This window comes from Schistocerca americana, chromosome X (assembly GCF_021461395.2).
Source record: "Schistocerca americana isolate TAMUIC-IGC-003095 chromosome X, iqSchAmer2.1, whole genome shotgun sequence".
In the NCBI taxonomy this organism is placed as follows: Eukaryota; Metazoa; Arthropoda; class Insecta; order Orthoptera; family Acrididae; genus Schistocerca; species Schistocerca americana.
In genome coordinates, this window is record NC_060130.1 from 654792072 (window position 1) to 654805759 (window position 13688).

Below are 13688 nucleotides of genomic sequence, written 5' to 3' on the forward strand. Positions count from 1 at the left end.
CTAAATTAATTTCTTCATATATGGGTCCACAACCTTCGTGTATCGTCTAAATGATGGAACCCTTATAACCACCATTTGCTGTCAGTTTTATTCCTTTAATGCACCATGGATTTAAATTCCATTACTGGTCAGTTTTGGCCGAAGGCCTTTTTCAGATGCATGATATTGGCATTAAAAACTTGTTTAACACTAACACAAAACAATTTTTTAAAATGTGACACACACACATCATCAATATCATACCTTTGAAAATGGACGTAGGCTGAGACTGGTCAGTAATGTAATGCATGTGCACAGTGCATTAAAGGAATAAAACTGACAGCCTGTGGTTGTTAAAATAGTTTCACCATTTAGACGACACTACTAAATGATCAAAGCTGCAACTTCATCTCTCTCTGGACATTTAGTCATCTCATACACAGACAGAAAAAAACTGCAACACCAAAAACTAATTAATGTAGAGTAATAAAATTTCAGTAATACATTTGCATAGGTAATGTATGTAAATGATTAACATAGCAAGACCACAGTGTAATGTAAGTGCGAGGTAAACCATAGCAGATGTGGAATGCTGCAACATTGCAAGACCACATGTCAATCTAAGTGCAACACCAAAAACTAATTAATGTAGAGTAATAAAATTTCAGTAATACATTTGCATAGGTAATGTATGTAAATGATTAACATAGCAAGACCACAGTGTAATGTAAGTGCGAGGTAAACCATAGCAGATGTGGAATGCTGCAACATTGCAAGACCACATGTCAATCTAAGTGCCAGGTAAACCATTGCAAATCTGAAATGCTGGTACATTAATAATCAGTGTGACCACCAGAATGTTGAATGCAAGCGGGCTTAATTTGTGGGATACGGTTCCAAGCCTGTTGCTCTTGGTCAGTCAATACAGGCTTGGCTAATGCTGATAATGTATGATGCTGGAGTTGTCGTCCAATGTATCCCGTATGTGCTCGGCCGGAAACAAATCTGGCGATCGAGCAGGCAAAGCAACATGTCAACAGTCTGTAGAGCATGTTGGGTTACAACAGCGGTCTCTGGGCAAGTGTTTTTCATGAATGGCAGCACAACAGGTTGAATAACCAGGTTGACGTACAGATTTGCAGTCAGGGTGCATGGGACAACCGCGAGAATGTTCTTGCTGTCGAATGAAGTCGCACCCCAGATCATAAACTCCAGGTGTAGATCCAGGGTGTCTAGCATGCAGACAGATTTGTTGCAGGCCCACAACTGGCCTCCTTCTAACCAGTGCACGATAGTCACTGGCACAGAGTCTGAACTAGCTTTTAACAGAAAATACAACACACCTCCACCCCATCGTCAAATGAGCTTTTGTTTAACACCACTGAAAATGCAAATGGCTGTGGTCTGGGATCAGTGGAATGCATGCTTTAGGGCGTCTGGTTTGGAGCTGTCCTGGAAGTAACCGATTTGTAACAGTTCGTTGTGTCACTGTGGTGCCAACTGCTGCAGATGTGGTACAATGCGCCAGAGCCATACACAGCTCGATGGTCTTCCCTCTAGGTAGTGCCACGTGGTCGTTTGGAACCCAGTCTTCTTATGAACGTACGTTTTCGTGACCAGCACTGCCAGCAATCGTGTACAGTGGCTACATTCTGCTGAGTCATTCTGCAATGTCGCAGAAGGAACATTCGGCTTCTTGTAGCCCTATTACACACCCTCGTTCGAACTCAGAGAAGTGTTGATAATGTCATCTTTGTCACCTTAAAGGCATGCTTGACTAACATCAATTCACATCCTGTCTCAGAAGTAACTAATGCTCACAACTGTTACAGTATGTATTTAAAGCAAACCTGATTTGCATCCTCTTATGCGACTGGTGCGAAATTTGAGTAGACGTCATCTTTCAGACAATAAAACATGCCTACCAATTTTCGTTTATGTTGCACAACTCCTTGGTGTAGTGATTTTTTGTCTGTCAGTTTAATTACAATAGCCATCTGGATAAATTCTTATCTTGATATTACCGACACTGACATTTAGTTTGAAAAGAATAAGAAATAAATTTGACTTGCGTCCATCACTTAAGCTATCAAATAAAATAACTTTTATCCATTTGAGGGGGCACTACTATCTATCATGTTATCCTTTCGTAAAAGTAGTTACACTCCTAGACTCATTGAAATACTTTGTAGCTGAGAATAATGATCTGTTTCACTTCCATTACATAGCTTTTACAGAAGCAAGCTACTTGTGTAGCAAAAGCAGTAGGCTTCATCTCTAGGCATGTTTGTGTACTTTGGCACAGACCTGACAAAATGTGTCCTTTCTTTGTGACAAAATGTGTCCTTTCTTTGTGTATACTCAAAACAGTATATAGAAAATTGAGTGAAGAATGATTTAACTCATTACAGTGGTATTGTAACAGTAATGATTGATTGTTTGTGAATTCAGTTATCCTTTCTCATTTGTTCCAGGGTAGTGTTGACTCCTCCATGCTGCCACTACTGTTATAGTTGTGTTTTACTGCTCAAATATATTACAAAACATTCACATTATTATTGCGCTTAAAAATAAACAATTAAATACAGTAGCATTGTGGTACTCATTACTATTTTGTAGCTTGATGGATCAATGCAAAACCAGTTATAGTGACATTGTGTAACCTGAACATTACACTGCACATATTGATGACTTGTAAATGACCAGAGGGGCCAAAATCAGCTGAGTGTGTGAGATGTAGAGATTTTGCTTTGTATTTACAGCCAAATAAAGGGAAAATGTTATCACTTAATAATCACATACTCCATGACTTCCCTGTGATTACATTGTAGGAGAACCCTCACCGCTATTGGTAAGGTTCAGGTGAAGACTGTTTACCACTACCTTACCTCAATCTGTGGATGATAAAGTGACAAAAATGTTAGTGTGTAGTGTTGTTCACTCTAGTGGATGCGTGTGAAGTGCACTATTGTATTTCATTGTCATGAATAATGGTATAAATTAAAGGAAGAGAACTGATGGAACTTACTATTGTTATCAGCATTTAGTGTGCTCATTGCAAAAGCTACCAAAGGATCTGCTAAGTGGAAAATTTCCTCACTTCGCATCTAATACAGGATGTTGACAACAATACTCTGTTCAGGAACTGTATACCTTACGCCTCTTCACCACCTGACAACCTTATTCAAGATACAAAAATATCTTTGTACAACCAACATTCTAAGTAGGTTCCTCTATGTTGAGTGCTGTTTCTGTGGTGTCCACAGACAAAGTTGAATATATGATGAAATTTATGCAGTAAATGAGAATACACTGCAATGGCATCAGTTTGATCTCTGTCTCTCTGTCACACCTCATACATGTGTTCCTCTATTCTGTCAAATAACTGTGCTGAGGCATGCCCCTAATAGGGACTCATTTCTGTTTCTGAGTGTTTCTTCAGAAATTCATACATATGGAAGAAGAGGAAGTGGGGTTTGAAGGAAGAAAGAGTAGGGATTAACATCCTGTTGACAAAGAGGGCTTGTGAGACTAAGTATAAACTCAGAATGAGGAAAGAAATCAACTGCCTCTTTCGAAGGGAGCAGTTCTAGTATTTGCTGTAAACGATTTTGGGAAACCACAGAAAACCTAAATGTAAATAACTGGATGATGAGTTCAACTGCTTTTCTTCCTAGTGCAGATCCATTGTCTTACCATTGCATCATCTTGCTCGATAAGAGATGAGAAATGTTTAAGGCTTGCAGACATTGGGGCTGGGAAGGTTGCATCCTTGATTGATGTGTGTTTACGGGTCAGTGTGATACAGAGCATCTGACTTCATTAAGCAGGGAGGTACATATATGATATAGATTGTGAAACTACTGTTTAAGTTGATAGCATTGTGCCTAATAGCCCTTAACTGAGAGTTCAAACCTGTTGGGAACTACAATTTGATGTTGAATGTTCTTGTAATTGCTTTTTTGTTCTAATACCATATAGACTGCTGGTATTGTTTAATAATCGGGAGTGGGGTCCATTGTGGTGGGAGTGTGGGGATGTGTTTTGGAACCAAGTCTGTCGCAGAGGCTTTGATAAGACTGTCAGCGTATTGGAGAACTTATAACTAGATGTGACAGGTGGCACTGATATATGGGAGGGAATAAAAGAAAGTAAAGAGAATAACGTCTTTTTTGTAGGAAGCACATTGTGCTCATGTGGAAGCGATCTAGGTGCTTGTAAAACAATAAATGGTAGCCAAGATCACAGGGATTCTTTTTATTCCATGATTACAGGTTTCGGTGAAACTAAAGCCGCCATCATCGGATCTTAGGACACATACAGGTTAAAACATCAAGGCAAACAATGGTGATATTAATAGACGCCTATAACACGCAGGCCTTACAAAATTGTCTCGAGTAGCACATAGGCGTCCAAGAGAGGTACCTAGCGTGTGCTTGCATGTGATGGAGACACTTAACATTTATGATGTCATCTCTCTTGGACGCCTATGTGCTACTCGAGACAATTTTGTAAGGCCTGCGTGTTATAGGCAACTATTAATGTCACCATTGTTTGCCTTGATGTTATGACCTGTATGTGTCCTAAGATCCGATGATGGTGGCTTTAGTTTCGCTGAAACCGGTAGTCATGGAATAAAAAGAATTCCTGCGATATTGGCTACCCATTTATTGTTTTACAAGAATAATGTCTCATCAAACTTGATGTCATAAGAAATAAAGCACTCGATGTGAGTGCAGTGTCTTAACCACTACACATCCTGACTTAAGTATTGGAGGGATGATGTGGAGGAACTACTGGGATCCAGTGGGTTATTGAACTGGACGTGTAATGAAAACATCGGAGAGTTGGAGATCAGCATATACACCTTACACTCCAGGGTACAATGTACATCCGAGATCTGTAGTGAATCATTGTGGAGTTGTATTCGTCTTGTAAGTAAAGCAGTTTACAAGTGATGTCACTTTACTTGACTCTCAACAGGTGAATTAGGTGCTGTATTATCATCTGTCATTTGTGTGGGATGAACATATTTTGATGTATCTGTTTAAGGTATTATACTAGGATGCATACTGCTAGAGCAATTAACAGAGCATATAATATACTAGTTCCAGAGAGACAGACATTTCAGTGGATTGCATATTACATTAATAAGCAACTGGTTTAGAAAAAACTGCAGTGCTGGAAAAAGAGTTCTTCTGTCTTTGTGGCAAATAGAATATGCTAAACTCTTGCTAATCCAGTCTTCAGTAGACCGGCTTTTCATTAATCTAGCCCACATTGGGCCTCCAGTCACTCTAACATAAATGACCATTACTGCTGAGTACAGTGTCAGATGTTTAACTATTCATGACATAACGCCGGCCGCTGTGGCCGAGCAGTTCCAGACGCTTCAGTCAGGAAGCGCGCTGCTGCTACAGTCGCAGATTTGAATCCTGCCTCGGGCATGGATGTGTGTGATGTCCTTAGGTTAGTTAGGTTTAAGTAGTTCTAAGTCTAGGGGACTGATGACCTCAGATGTTAAGTCCCATAGTGCTTAGAGCCATTTACGACATAAAAAAGAAACAACACATTATTCGACAGTACACGACCCAAATGGAGAGTATGTTGGGAAAACGGAAGGTTATGCTGTAGAGTGAGAATGAAGAACTGGACATTACTCTATGCAGATGTTCCATAAAACAACACAGCAAAGGAATTCCAGTCAGTGATCCAATAATAAAGGAAACAGCAGTTGTATTTAACACACAACTTTGTGCCAGTAACTTGTTTGCTGCAAGGCAAGGGTTTGCTATCAAACTGGAGCAAATGGCAAGGCATGTGGCTGCTGACAGTCACCGGAAAAAGTCGCTTGGCTAAAAAGAAAGATACAAAGAGTTTATGAAGAAGATATGGAAGATAATATAGGTAGGAGATTTTGCTACTGATACTATGTACAATGCACTGGAAAAAGTCACTTGGCTAACAAGGAAGATACAGAGAGTCTGTGAAGAAGATACAGAAGATAATATAATATAGGAAGAAGATTTTACTACTGATGCTATGTACAATGCCAATGAAACTAGCATCTTTTACTAAGTGTTTCGTTCAGAAACATTAGTTGCCAGGAACAAGAAGGAATTTGTACAAATAACAGAAATGGTGCACAACGTTAATGGCATGTTGTAATGGAAATGCAAGTCTTGAACTACTGTTCATGGTGATTGTCAAAATCTAACATTCACATTACTTTCAACACAGTGACAGAGATAAACTACTGTTGCAATATTATGCTCAGAAGAAAGCATGAATGGAAAGAGAAATATTCTGTCAGTGGTTCTACGAAACATTTGTGCCAGCTGTGAGAAAAAGTGCTGAAAGAAAAAGCTTGCACTGAGAGCTATCCTTGTAACTGACATTGCTGTCAGTCATCCTTCTGATGTGAGTCTATAGTCCAATGGTATACATGCACTCTTTCTTTCACCCAGTGTACAGTTCAGTATCATGGCTTATAAAAGGAAACACAGAACACTAACCCACTGACCAGGGAATTTTGGAATCAGGTTATGCACCACTACTCTCCTTGCAGAATGAATGTGAAAAGACTCTACCAATGCTATGCTGAAGGTGTTGGATGCAATCAGCTTAAGTCATTTTGTTTTCCAAACAGCAGAAACAGAGGCTAACACTGGAGAATGCTAACATAATGGAGAGCTGGAGAAAAGCTTGAACATCCGTTGATACAGAGTTGGAAACTATGTTGAGCAATAGCAATGAGCCGGCCAATTCAAAATCATCAAATGCTGACACTTTATACACTGACATATTCAACAAGCTTCCAGGAGGAGGAAAAATTAATGATGATGATGATGCTAAGTGGCTAAAAGGGGAAAATTGTGAGCTAGATGAAGAAATAATCAAAAGCATGCAGGAAAGCAGTGATGAAGAACAGGACATAGGAGGAGAGAGCATGGAGATTTCTTTCAGTGCTGATGTTGAAGCAGTAGACATCTTCGTGGAGTTCATTACAGCAAAGCCAGATATATGCAGTACCAATATAATGCTTATAAAGCAGTTGCATGATAAAGTGTACTTCTGTCGCTTATCATCAGTGCAAGAACTAAAATCTTGAGACATGTTTCATAATAATGTGATACTACAGTATATGTACACACTCACAGACTAAGTTTTCTGTGAAAATTAATGTATCGATGGATTTAAAAAAGTATAGTTCCAATGTTTTTAAACTAAATTTTAGTCACTCTCAATAATCTGGCTCTTTTGCTAGTCCAGTACCCATATGTGTGACAGCTGGTCAGCTTAGTGATAGTCTAGTGTAGTTTGTTGTGTCAAGTGATTGGAATGTGATCAGACTTAGTCTTGTGTGTCAGTATGAAAGTGAAGTGTAGGGTGGCCAATGCACGCAATGTGCAGTGCATTTTATTGTGTCCATATAGGGGGTACATGATAATGCATAGCACTCAATATCTCTTAGGTTATTGACCCACTAGACTTTTCACATGGTGCTGTTTGAAGAACGTACTGTGTGGGCCCTGATTCTGGGGGAAGGGGTCATGGACAATGGTAGATGAGCCACAGTAGCGGAAAGAAAAAATTAGAGAGACAAAACATTTATCAGTACAGTGGTGGGCAATAACAACCACTGAGCACAGATGCTTTTTAGATCTGCCTCCTTGCACCGGGGTACAGATACAACTGCTCCACATGCGTACTTTACTCATTGCATGTTACAGATGCTAACATGAAAATACTTTTGGATTAAAGGAGACCAGTCACTGAAAAGCAGAAGAGTTGAATTGTCAATAGGCACACACAAAAGAAAGAAAACTTGCTAGCTTTTGTAGTTATCCTTTGATGAGGTAGACTAAAGTACACAATCATACACATGCATACACGCACCTATGCCCCTACATCTTGGTAACTGAACTAACAGTGCCTCTGCTATTTTTTGGCAGATGGACTGATTGTTGTGGAGGCAGTGTCAGATGTGGTGGGTAGAGGGAGGCGGGAGAAGGACTAGGGGCAGGCAGCTAGTGGCTCGGAGAGAGGCCGAGGGTTTGCCAGCTAGGAAGGCAGGAGGGATGTGTGACAGGTGTATGGTCTGGCACGACTGTAGTGGCCAGTGGGAAGTGGCACATGGGCAATATGGGGATGGGAATTGGGAGTGTTTGACAGGATAAAGGAAGGGCAGACTGTTGGATGGAGGGTGCAGGGTCAGTGAGTCACCATAGATTTTCACCTGTGTAGTTCAGAGAAGCTGATGGTGGAGGGAAGGATCCAGGTAGCCCAGGTTGTGTAGCAGCCTATGGAATTTAGCATTTTGTGCTCAGCTGAGTGTTGTGCGACTGGGTGGTCAACTTTGTTCTTGACAACAATTGGGTGGTGCCCATTCATCCTGGTGGACAGCTGGGTGGTAGTCATACCAACATAAAAAACTGTGCAGTGTTTGCAACAGAGTTGCTTTCACAGGTGGCCTGGCCTCTGATGGGGTAGGATAAACCTGTGACAGAACTGGAGTAGGAGGTGCTGGGTGGATGGATTGGGCTGGTCTTGCACCTCTGTCTGCCACGGGGATATTATCTCTGTTCAAGGGATTGGGAGTGGAAGAGGCAAAGAAATGGACTAGGATGCTGTGTAGGTTGGGTGGGTGATGGAACATCATTTTAGGAGTAGTTCCCCCATTTCATGGCAGAATGAGAGATAGTGAAAGCTGTGTCAAAGGGTGTGGTTCAGTTGTTCCTGTCCAGGGTGGTGATGTGTAATGAGGGGGAAGTTTTTTTGTAGCTGTTTCATGAGTATGGTTGGGGGACTTGGGATGTCTTAGGATATGGCAAGGGAAATCTGTTTGTGGACTAGGTTTAGAGGGTATTGCCTCTGTGTGAAGGCCTTTGTGAAGCATTTATATGTGGGGCAAGGGAATTATCATCCCTGCAGATACGTCATCCAAGGATGGCTAGGCTGTATTATGTTCAATCTCTCTGCACCAGTTCAGATATGTATCCCTTTCCCTAACTAAAACCCAGTCCCACATCGTGTTCTTTAAATGCTGTCTCAACCTTTCAGTCCCCACTCCCCCTCACTCCAATGGCCTAACCATAAAGAACCCCTTCTCTGTGTCCTACATCTTCTTTCACAACAACCTTCACCTTTTCAGTTTCCATCAGTCCCTATCCCTCAGGAATCAGGTACTGCAAAATACGTCTACATGGCACATGCGTTCCAGAACCACCTCTATTTCCTCTACAAGGTAGTGTCACTGTGCAATTCTCTCTACGTATTAAAATCTCTGAAATGGAAATCTTTGCACTCCAACACCTGGGGTTGCATTCTATACACCACCTCCATAAACTGTCCAACCTGTCGACATTCTACTCCCACCTTGGGACATCACTGTCCATCAGCACCCATCCTACATACAATGAATCCCTCATCAACCCCACATAGCATCCAGACCCTGCCTAGCTTGACCTCATCATTGTACCACATCTTCCATATCTCCCTCCCAATAACCACAACACCCAGAAAACAAGCAAACCAAAAACATTATTGTTGACATCTCCACTGAAAACAACAGTCCCACAGAACCTTCAGTCCTACACCCAGTTTTAACCATGTTGGACTTGCCAAAGACCTACTCTCCCTTTCTCCCAAACCCTACATTGGAAACTCTTCTTTGCCACAATCCCTCCAACTGAAGCCAGCCTCATGCCAACATGGAACCTTGCCTCTCCCAATTCATACCACCAGCCAATCATGATTGTTCCTCTCCTGCCTAACTAACCCTGGTCAGCTTCCAGGAATTCCTTACCTCCAACTTCGCCTCACCATACTTCCTCAGATCCTAAGAGTACTAACCTTTTGGCAGAAGAAATGACACCCATAAACAACTCGAAAACAGATCCAGATCTAATCATCCTTCCTACGGACAAGGGCTCCACCACTGTTGTGATGAGTCACAGCGACTACCTGACAGAAGGCCTCTGCCAAGTGTTTGACGACTCCACCCACAAGCTCTGCCAGAGTGATCCCATCTCAAGCGTCCAACATAACCTTTAATCCCTGCAGAAATCTATAGACCCTTCCCAGAACCTCTCACCTGAGTCCATCTCCCTCCTCACCCCAACAACACTGGATGCCCCATCATAGCTGAATTTCCACTCTCGTTGGCCATCACCTCCAATCAATTGCCCAAAATTTAGCCTCTCACATCAAAGATACTAAGCACTTCCTTCACTGAGTTTCCACCATCCCCACCCCTTTACCTCCAGGATTCCTGCTCATCAGTGTTGATATCTCCATATACACCGACATTCCTCATGCCCATGGCCTTGCCACTGACCTTCATATACACCAACACCCCTCATGCCCATGACCTCACCACTAACCTCCATACACACCAATATCCCTCATGCGCATGGCCTCACCGGTATCGAACACTACCTTTCCCAATGTCCTTCAGACTCCAAACTCACCATATCATTCCTTATACACCTTACCACATATCCTGATCCACAACTGCTTTTCCTCTGAAGGGAAAGTGTACAAACAAATCCATGGTAAGTCATGGATACCTGCATGGTGCCCTCTTATGTCAACCTGTTTATGGTCCACCTAGAGGAAACCTTCCTAGCCTACCAAAACTCCCCAAAATACAGTTTGGTTCAGGTTCATTGATGATATCTTCATGATGTGGACTCAGGACTAAGACATGCTATCCATCTTCTTTCACAAACTCAACACCTTTTCTACCACCTGGATCACCGGATCCTCCTCTACCTAACACACCACCTTCCTGGACATTGACCTTTACCTCTCCATCCACACCTCTGTCCACATTGAACCCACTAACTACCACCGGTACCTGCAGTTCAACAACTGCCATCCCTTCCACACCTAAAAATTGCTCCCACACTCCCATAGAACTTAGCCATCTCTGGACAATGTATCTGTAGAGACGAGAACTCCCTTGCCCAGTATGCTGAGGGCCTCGCAAAGTTCTTCACAGACAGGTAATGCCCTCCAAACTTAGCCCACAAACAGACTTCCTGTGTCATATCCTAACACACCCCCAGTTCTCCCACCATCCCCAAGAATCAGCTACGAAAGAGTGCCCCCTTGTTACCCAGTATCACTCTGGACAGCAACAACTGAACCACATCCTTTGCCAGTGCTTTGATTATCTCTCATCCAATCTTGAAATGATGAACATCCAACCCAAGATCCTTCCCACCCCTCCTAAAGTGATGTTCTGTCGTCCACCCATCCTATACAGCATCCCAGTCCCTTCCTATTCCACTTGTACTCCCAACCCCTTGACACAGGGATATTATCCCTGTGGTAGACCAAGGTGCAAGACCTGCTCAATCCACCAACCCAGTACCTCCTACTCCAGTACTGTCACAGGCTCATCAAACCCTGTCAGTGGCCGGGCCACCTGCGAAAGCAGCCATGTTATACATCAACTCTGCTGCAAACACTGCACAGCTTTTTATGCTGGTATAACTGCCACCCATGTGTCAACCAGGATGAATGGCTACCGCCAAACTGTTGTCAAGAACAAAGTGGACCTTTTGGTGGCATAACATGCTCAGTTTCATTGGCTGCTACACGACCTGAGCCATCTGATCCTTCCCTCCACTGCCAACATCTCTGATATTCGCAGGTGGAAGTTATTCTTACAACATGCCCTCTACTACATAATCATCCTGACCTCACTCTCAGATAACCCATTATCCTTGTGTCACCCACCCAACATTTTGCCCTACCTCTGTCCTTTCACCCCCTCCCAGTTCACGTCCCCATGTCACCTTCAACGTGTACTGCATCCCACCAGCCACTACAATCGTGCCGGTCCATATACACACCACCCCTCCCTCCTGCATTCCTAGCCGGCAAGCTGGCGTGCCTCTGAATTGCTAGCCACCCACCCCTAGTCCTTCTTCCTGCCTCGTGCCTCCCTGTCCCTCTACCTTCTCCGCCTGACATTGCCTCCACCACAACCAGTCCCCGTGCTGAAAAATAGCATTGCCACTGTTATTTCAGCTGGGACCATTTAGGTGCATAGTTGTGTGTGAGTTGGTTGGTTAGTTAGTTAGTTAGTTAGTTAGTTACTCTAGCTCATCAAAGGAAGTTTTCTTTCTTTGGCGTGTGCCTATCGACAACTCAACACTTCTGCTTTTCAGTGAGTTGTCTTCTTCAATCCAAAAGTATTTACATTCTAGAAGAATGCTCATGCTGCAGATAATATGAGTGTGGGAACAGTGCCATTGAAAACACGAAATATGGGAAGAAGTTGCTAGACTGAGGGTAATGGAGTATGATTACATAAAAAACCATTCAAGGCTATGCATCCTGGTTAGCAACAGGACACCATTCAAGGAGGGGCTTTGTGGGTGTCTCATATGGGGGATATTTACAGGGGGTGAAAGAGGCCCCTTATACAGGGTGTTACAAAAAGATACGGCCAAACTTTCAGGAAACATTCCTCACACACAAAGAAAGAAAATATGTTATGTGGACATGTGTCCGGAAACGCTTACTTTCCATGTTAGAGCTCATTTTATTACTTCTCTTCAAATCACATTAATCATGGAATGGAAACACACAGCAACAGAACGTACAAGCGTGACGTCAAACACTTTGTTACAGGAAATGTTCAAAATGTCCTCCTGTAGCGAGGATACATGCATCCACCCTCCGTTGCATGGAATCCCTGATGCGCTGATGCAGCCATGGAGAATGGCGTATTATATCACAGCCGTCCACAATACAAGCACTAAGAGTCTCTACATTTGGTACCGGGGTTGCTTAGACAAGAGCTTTCAAATGCCCCCATAATTGAAAGTCAAGAGGGTTGAGGTCAGGAGAGCGTGGAGTCCATGGAATTGATCCGCCTCTACCAATCCATCGGTCACCGAATCTGTTATTGGGAAGCATACGAACACTTCGACTGAAATGTGCAGGAGCTCCATCGTGCATGAACCACATGTTGTGTCATACTTGTAAAGGCACATGTTCTAGCAGCACAGGTAGAGTATCCCGTATGAAATCATGATAACGTGCTCCATTGAGCGTAGGTGGAAGAACATGGGGCCCAATCAAGACATCATCAACAATGCCTGATGTGCTTGATGCTAGTACTGTAGAGAAATTAGTCGCATGTCAGCACAAGCACCGAAGTCAACATTACCTTCCTTCAATTGGGCCAACTGGTGGTGAATCGAGGAAGTACAGTACATACTGATGAAACTAAAATGAGCTCTAACATGGAAATTAAGCGTTTCCGGACACATGTCCACATAACGTCTTTTCTTTATTTGTGTGTGAGGAATGTTTCCTGAAAGTTTGGCCATACCTTTTTGTAACACCCTGTATATCGACCATCGTGTCCTACCGTGGAATGACAGAGGGACCTACTGTTGGATCATTTGCATCATTTTATTCGAGTACAGCTCTTGTAGTCTATCTGTACCTTGATCAAGACAATGCACCACCCTCTCTGTCCTGAGAAGTGTCAAAATTGTTTGAGGAATGTTCCATGGACATGGTGGTGCTTGTGTGCCCCACTCAGGTCCCATGACCTCAGTCCAATTAAGCAAATCCGTGATTCCATCAAGTGAGATGTATGTGCCTTTGACTCAGTGGATCTGTTGCTTATGTAAGTTATTGCAGAAAAGTGTAAGGAATATTTATATTTCTGTATGATGTTC

At 42.7% G+C, this 13688-nt stretch overlaps 1 protein-coding gene across 1 annotated transcript in view; it reads left to right on the top strand.

Annotated features, from left to right (window-relative positions):
* Nucleotides 1-13688, top strand: part of LOC124555255 (protein BCL9 homolog) — a 91047-nt gene that overhangs the window by 43533 nt on the left and 33826 nt on the right. The gene's annotated exons all lie outside the window — the stretch shown is intronic.